The sequence below is a fragment of the Engraulis encrasicolus genome, chromosome 12, assembly GCF_034702125.1.
Source record: "Engraulis encrasicolus isolate BLACKSEA-1 chromosome 12, IST_EnEncr_1.0, whole genome shotgun sequence".
Lineage (NCBI taxonomy): Eukaryota > Metazoa > Chordata > Actinopteri > Clupeiformes > Engraulidae > Engraulis > Engraulis encrasicolus.
Window position 1 is genome coordinate 17,220,864 of NC_085868.1, and position 7,883 is coordinate 17,228,746.

Here is a 7,883-nt window from a genome sequence, read left to right on the forward strand (position 1 = left end):
CTTTTTCATGAATATTTACCACCACTATCAAATTCTAAGTATTCATTATGACTGAAAAAAATGCATTTTTCATACATGAAAAGGGGGATCTTCTCCATGGTCCGCCATTTTGAATTTCCATAAACAGCCATTTTTAGCTGCAAAAATGACTGTACTTGGACCATACTAGAAAATATTTGTTTATTACTTAGTAAACGTTCATGTAAATATCAAATTTGGCAATAGGCAACCCAGTTTCAATGAGCAGCATAGTTGCAGTACCTTTTTTGACTATTTCCTGCACAGTGTCCCTTTAAACATTTTAATGTGCTGTTTTACAGTGTGCTATACAAAAGATAAGGTGAAACTAAATTTTTGAAATTCTATTATTCTACAGTGTCACTGAAATCAAATGGTACATTGGTAAAACTGAACAATTTCCTTTAACCCCTTTCAGCAGAGCATTTACTGTCACCAATATTGTAATGCCTGAGTTTTAACCTGTTACTTAAGGCTCTTGGTAATGTCATAGCAATGTTGCTATGATGTAGTTGAGTCTTTTCAGTCATGAGTGATCAGTCTTGCTGATAACCCGTCTTTGCAAAGAGGATACAAAGACGCATGTAAATTCAATTAAGGTTTTATTGCTCCAATGCTATCATGTGTTAATGCTACACTGCTGTGATTTGCATCTTTATAGTATAATATGAAATGTATTGCTTATTACCTTCATTGTTCAGCAATAAAAAAGAGATCTGAAATATTATGCATTCTTGTATTTTGTTTTTTAAATTGATCTTAATTAATGCATTGGTCAACAATTCTAAAAAGTTAAAATAAATTGTGTTTTTGAAGACGCATTTTTCTTGGAATTAATTATTGTCATTTTAATGGTTGTATTGTCCGATTTTTAAAGTATGTTGTGTCGATTTAACCCAGTTTAGGAAGTTAAAAGGAGCTCTGATTTAGTGTTAATGTAAATCGATATAGTGTTAATTTAACCCAGTTTAAGGAGTTAAAAAGGAACTCTGACATAGTGTTAATGTATATCGATATAGTGTTAATTTAACCTTATGTAGGGAGTTGAAAAGGAACTCTGATATAGTGTTAATGTAACTCAATGCAGTGTTAAGTTAACCCAGTTTAGGGAGTGAAAAACTAACTCTGATAAAGTGTCAATGTAACTCTATATAGTGTTACTTTAACCCAGTTTAGGGAGTTAAAAAGTAACTCTTGGCACAGTGTTAAATATTAACTATATTGAAAATGTTAATTTAACTCTTTAGAGTGTGGAGCCAAATAAACCCGCAAAAAATGTTAAAATTGACTCTGTGGGAGTTGATTCAACCCTCCGGTTTTTGCTGTGTATAGTGTGAGTCAAACAGACATGAACAACATTGTAGCCTAATGAAGTAGTGCCCCGTCATGTCAGCATGAGAGAGGTGATTTTACATTTGGCGACGACATTCCGTCTTTAAAACTGGCGCATGCCGCTTCCCCTATTGCAGGTTATTAGGCCTACCTGATCTACACTGTCGTTACCACAAAAAACAAGGTAGCACAACTTAATACTATTACTAGCCTATATCTGGTAGCCTAAATAGTAGGTTGAAGACGGGGGTATTATTGGTGCACTGTTTTTTTTTTTTTGCGAAGCAGAGTAATCTGCTTCAGTGTAGCTCATTGTATGTTGATCCCTCCCTCAGTTTTAGGCTACAAGTGGAAAGAGTCAGCCAATTGCGCGTTGCACGTAACATTGGGTATTTGATAATAACACAAGCGTGATCCCTAAACAAGACCGCCAGTCGACGGTGTTTTGTTTTCATTATTCTGTCCTGCATTCACCGTCTCAATTCCGCTCCTAACTTATAGGCTAAGTGATGTCTGTTAATTATTTCTGCACTACCTATTCAAGTCAGGAACGGATATCCTCAGGATAGCCTACGGACTAATAGGTTGAAGACGTTTTTTTTTTGTATTGGTGCTTGTGAACATTTCATCCTTTCAATGCGCTGTTGTGCGCGATCGACGGGATTCCGGTTAACTGGGGATGTGATGCACACATGACAATACATCTGTTACACCAGGTGTGGCTAATCATCTGTGATTAGGACTGCAAATTCAGTTGCTTCGGTGGAGATGCGAACCAACAGTATGACTGGGGAACTATGACTCCTTCGGAGGCTGGATAACCTGTCGCGCCACGACATGTCACAAAAGGCTGTGCAGTCCCGTGCACTGCACTGCACTGCACTGCTGTAACCCACCCCTCCCCCACAGACAAACATTCATGTTCTGAAAAGTTAAACACGTTCTGAACATTTTAGCCGCTTTGCATTAAGTTTTCGAGCAGACACTTGTCCACGGTGACGCAACATCGAAAGAGAAACGCTGTTCACAACCTAACTGAATAAAGATTTCATTAAAAAAAAAAAAAACACACAGCATTTCTATGAAAATGTGCTGGGTGACCACACTGCCTATGCCTATCCAGATGCACGTATAGCAACAACGAGAAAGAGAGGGAGAGACGGAGAGAGAGAGCGATTAGCGCGTATCTGTGTGTGTGTGTGTGTGTGTGTGTGTGTGTCTGTGTGTGTGTGTGTGTGTGTGTGTGTGTGTGTGTCGGGGAACATTTGAAGTGAAAAAAAACACCCTCCCCCACTTCAGCATCAGATGTTGGTGGTCTACAAGTCAATATGCTTACCCGACTATCTTGTAGCCCAGTCATGAAGTTCATAAAGCCATCGGTAGCCTATAGGCCAAGTTATCCAAAATCCCTCCGCAAATTTCTGCATTGCCTGAGTTCATAGGCTAAAACAACTTTATTTAGGCCTGACTTATTTAGCTCACTTTATTAGCCTTATTTAGGCCTATTTTACAAAATATCGAATGAAGGAAAAGACACGACAGACAAGTTGAGGCTTACTGATCGTAGCCTATTACAGCAAATCGAACATGCGCTTTATGAACACACTAGCCTGAGGGCAAACATCTTCTTGGCACTATTGAGATAACCAGGCCATGCAGGAATTCAACTACCTGGGCCCACACTAAAATACTGACAGACTACAATTGCTTGGATCTTCAGTGGGTTTCGTGGGTCCGGGGGGATGGGTGGTGATGGCACGCTTGATGTATTTTTCCCCACCCCATGCATGCACGCGGACACACAGGGTCGGGACATTCACCCAATGAATGACTGAGTGCGGCTAAATATGCCTGTTGCATATCGTAGCCTAATTATTCACACATCACGTCAAGTCACAAATTAGTAGTCTCTTGCAGTTGACCTATGCCAAATTAACGTCCTCCCTGTAAGGCTGCACTAATTCAAACGAGAAGGGTCCAGCTGCAGTAAAACAGTTCCACCCTTAATGCAAGCACGCCCATGGGCGTTCCCGGCATTTGCCGTATTGGCCAATCGTGAAGGGATACGGCATGATGTCATTTTCAAGGCCATTTCCGGATGAAGGCTCCATGTTTGTTACAAAGATATCCCGTGCAAATTGTTATCTTCCAGAGAAACGTTTCACTGAACATTCCACTGACATAATATTCTCAACAATTTATGGAAGAAAGTGAGATAAATCACACGTTTTCTAATCCCAATATGTCTTTTGCTTTGTCTTCCCGTACCTCGGACATTGTAGCCTGTCGGTACCTTACCTGTCGCTTCTGCCTTATCTGTCGCTTTGGGGTCCTAGCTGCGTTGCCCTGGTAACAACTGTAAACAAAAGGCTGCGGTTAACTGCTCCGCTCCCTGACAGGATTTTTCGTTCATTCGTGCCAATGAAACAGGAGGCCTCGATTCATGCAGAAGATAAGGTACGTAACTGGGATATAAAAATATATATGTAAGAAAACTATTTAACCTCACAGACTAACATTGTATACGGTACATTCTAACAATATATTTCTAATGTTTTGAGTCATTCCCGTTCATTTGAAGCGTAATTTCGCCCTTACTGTGGCTAGTTTGGATGAGATGACTTGACCCTAGCTAGCATGACATAAATGGCAGCTAGCTCTACACTATTTCGGATATTCGTTAACAATCAGTGTTCAGATAACTAGCGCAAACGTGCCGAGATATCTTGTTTATTATAAAAAATAAACGCTTGTGTTGTGCCATGGCTTATATGGCGATGACGTTTGAGATTGTAAATTTACGGGCCACAGATGTGTCTATGGTAAGGCCGACCTGACGAGATAGCTGCCTACTGAGGTTTGATTGGATATGGACATTGTTTATTTCAGAAGGAAAATGTTTGGAGTGGAATTGTTTGGAAGACAATCTTGGGACAATTTTGCTCTTTGGGTCTTTGTGCCAACCATGCCAGCTATCGTAGGGTGCTCTGGGAACTTCTTAGATCTGTTTACTGTATGTACACTTACTGAAATAAGCATTTTGTTTACATAAAATCCCTTGTCATTTCACCACTAGGTTTGAAACCCAGACAGCACGAAGCATCTTGCCGACGTCAAAATCAGATCAACAGACAGGGACATCAGCCTTCTCTTGGGAATAGGCCAGATATGCCATAACAAGAAATGGTAAGTCTATCACTACATAAGATCCATAACAAAATACTCCTAATTAAATCTTAAATGTGACCTGGTGGCATTATTGTGTGAATGCTTATGTTGCACACTTAATGAATAAGGTCCTCAAGTGTGTAGAGTTCGTTGTTTATTTACATTTTCCTCAGCATAACTGAACAGCTGACACCGCTGCCTTTAGGCTAGTGACAATGGACCCAAAAAGGCCTTCGTTTTCGAGATACCCCAACCGGAGGTAGAACAAAACCCAATAATGTTTTTCCTCATCTCTAGGGTGTCCCATACATGAAAATGATTCTTGGCCAAAGTGATTTTAATGCTAAGCCTAAAAATTTTACACATTTTCATATGCACCTCCAAACAAAAAAAGCACCCAAAATGTGACTTCTCTTGGGTTTTGTTCTACCTCCGGTTGGGGTGTCTCCAAATTGTGAGGCCATTGTCACTGGCCTACTTCTGTATCATAACAAAGCCTGTCACTTCCACGTTTCGTTCTTTATGTCCATGTTTCCCAACCAGGGGTACGTGTACCACTAGGGGTACGCGAGCACACTGCAGGGGGTACTTGGAAAATTTTAATTTTAACAAATACATGCAGTATAGTCACACTGCAATAGAAAAAGTGATGTAAAACATGAGTTAGGGGGTACTCATGGCACAACGAAAAGGCTCAGGGGGTACATGAGACAAAAAAGTTGGGAAACACTGCTTTATGTGACCGAAGTCACTGGGTCTTTCTCAAATGCAAGGCCAGTGTCCTTCCAAGTGTATCAGCCTAATTAGGCACGCCCAGTGATTGGATACCCTTTATTAGTCATACCCAGTGATTGGATATTCTGTAGAGTTCACCAAAAAGTATCCAATCACTGGGCGTGACTAATTAGGCTGACACACTTGGAAGGACACTGGCCTTGCATTTGAGAAAGACCCGGCTACTGCACCAGAGAGGGTCTCTGCACTCATTGCTGGTCCTATGATGCCATCTATTGGCGAAAACGTGCAAAAGCATAATTAAACTAAAAGACAACTTCTGACAGGACAACAAAAAGACAGGGAGTGAGAATAAGGGAATAACAAAAAGCCAAAAATGGGGGGTCCACTACACTTGCATATCTGATTGATGCTGTCACTCATTTTCTAGTCTATATCTTGGACTGAAAAAGGATTACATTATTATGTTTTCAGGTGTTTTGCCCCTGCGGTTGTGAAGAGGATGCTGTGGAGGTGTGGCAGCATGAACGTGTCACACAGACATTGGCTAAACAACTCGGTAGGTACAACGAAATAAAATAAACCACCCCCTCAACCCTGTTTATGCTGCACTGTACCTATTATAACCCGTTTTTATATAGACCATTATTTGAAATACTATGAGAGCCTTTCTGTTAGCATACTGTACAGCAGGGATGGGCAACTGGAGGCTCGGGCGCCACATGCAGCCCAACTTCTCACTTAAAAAAAAAAAGACAAAGGACAGTTTTTAACCCCCTATAAATCAATAGTGTAAGCATTCAGGTATAAATAAAGAAAAAGTGAAGTATCCTTTTGTAAATTCTCTCAAGTGCGTGGTGATGTGGCCCACTGATTGTGGTAATTAAAAATGTTGGCCCACCTTATAATGAAAGTTGCCCACCCCTGCTGTACAGCCTACATCACTTGTACATGTCCTTACCAAATAGGACACTAGCTAGCTAAATGTAACTAATATGGCATTGTGAAAGTTGTATGCCTAAATGTAAACCATAATATTACATTGTGATGGACAGAATTCAACTAAACCAACATATTACATTGTGAATGTAGTTGCATAGTGATACTGAGACCGACTTATTCCTGTCTTTATTTGCCAGGCTTCTACACTTGACAACAAATGTGCTCTACGGTAGGTTGGTTATTACAACCCATATACAGCCCCTGGCAAAAAGTATGGAATCACCTGTCGTGGAGGATGTTCATTCGGTCGTTTTTATTTTTTAGAAAAATTATGGATCACAGACCCGACTCAGAACTGAACTCATTTCAGCTGGCGGCTAACTGGTCTCATAGGAGTCCATGTTAACTGCTAGCTCGGAGGTAAAATTTGCACTGCCATTCTCAAAGAACGGTTGAAAGTACAGGAGAAAGGTAAACGTCAGTTATTTAACTCAAGGGGGTGTGTAATATGTGATTATTTCAAAAAATGGGACAGTATCACTTTTAAATGGTCAATGGCAAGGTCCCAACCTGTAAAGATGTTCTGTCACTGTAATCAGAGACATTTGAAGCCAAATTGATGAAGGATACCGTTTTTTTCTCATTAATACTATTACTCCGAGGCTGTACGTTGTTCCAAAATCCAGAAAAAGTTTTTGAAGTGCTTGTTTGTGTGTTTGTTTTTCATGATTCCATATTTTTTTTCCTCAGAGCTGAGTGATTCCATATTTTTTTCCCCTATGCATGCTCTAAAAAAAGTAACTCTTTCTTACTAACGGAATTACTTTTCATGATTTCTTTTGGTGTTTCTTAAGGCCAGACAGTTGCCCTTTGAAATGAGTTCAGTTCTGAGTCGGGTCTGTGATCCATCATATTTCTTAAAAATAAAAATGACTGAATGAACATCCTCCACGACAGGTGATTCCATACTTTTTGCCAGGGGCGGTAAAAACCTAACTTGCTCAGCCTCTGAGGCACATAAAAACGTGAAATTAGTTGCATCATCTTGCATGAGAATGGACAGGAGTCTGCATATTGGAATGCACCCATGTCACTTCAGGCGCCTTGGACAATGCATCGTGTATGCAGCATCAGGCTAAAATGGGTTAATAACACACACACACACGCACACACGCACGCACTCTCCTCTAATCTTCTCTCTTTGCCAAACTTTAGATGACATTTCCAGCATGTCCAACTCATCAGCATCAGGGGAGATTCGGTGAAGGTGGTGCACCATCCAGGACCAGTCATGGGTCACCAACACCTCTGCAAAATCTACACTTCTTGTGAACCCTGTAGAAGACACTACAACCACAAAACTGCTAATAAACCATCACATACTGCATCACATCATTGTTCTCCATGTGTTACTGCACCCTCGGCACAAGTTCTTTGCTAGATTGCCATCTGGCAGATGCATCAGGACAGGAATGTAGTTACTGTTTGTGATTATATCTCCCCACACTCTTACTTGCTTTGCATGGCAGTGTGTCTCAATGTGTGTTAGAATGGAAGGTGTCGCACCATTGAAGTCAATGGGCAGCGGCATTGCATCAATTTTGGGCCACCAGAAAAAAACAAAACAAAAAACATTGAAAATGAATGTAAGGTTATGTCTGGTGATTTCTGGTAAATTAGAATGCCCA

At 40.6% G+C, this 7,883-nt stretch overlaps 1 long non-coding RNA gene across 1 annotated transcript; it reads left to right on the forward strand.

Moving 5' to 3' along the window:
* Positions 1–3,639: 3,639 nt before the first annotated feature.
* On the forward strand, positions 3,640–7,587 carry LOC134459372 (uncharacterized). The gene is made up of 5 exons (XR_010036841.1): positions 3,640–3,807; positions 4,427–4,536; positions 5,728–5,812; positions 6,393–6,424; positions 7,411–7,587. It is a non-coding gene; the product is annotated as an uncharacterized LOC134459372 (long non-coding RNA).
* The last annotated feature ends 296 nt before the right edge of the window (positions 7,588–7,883 follow it).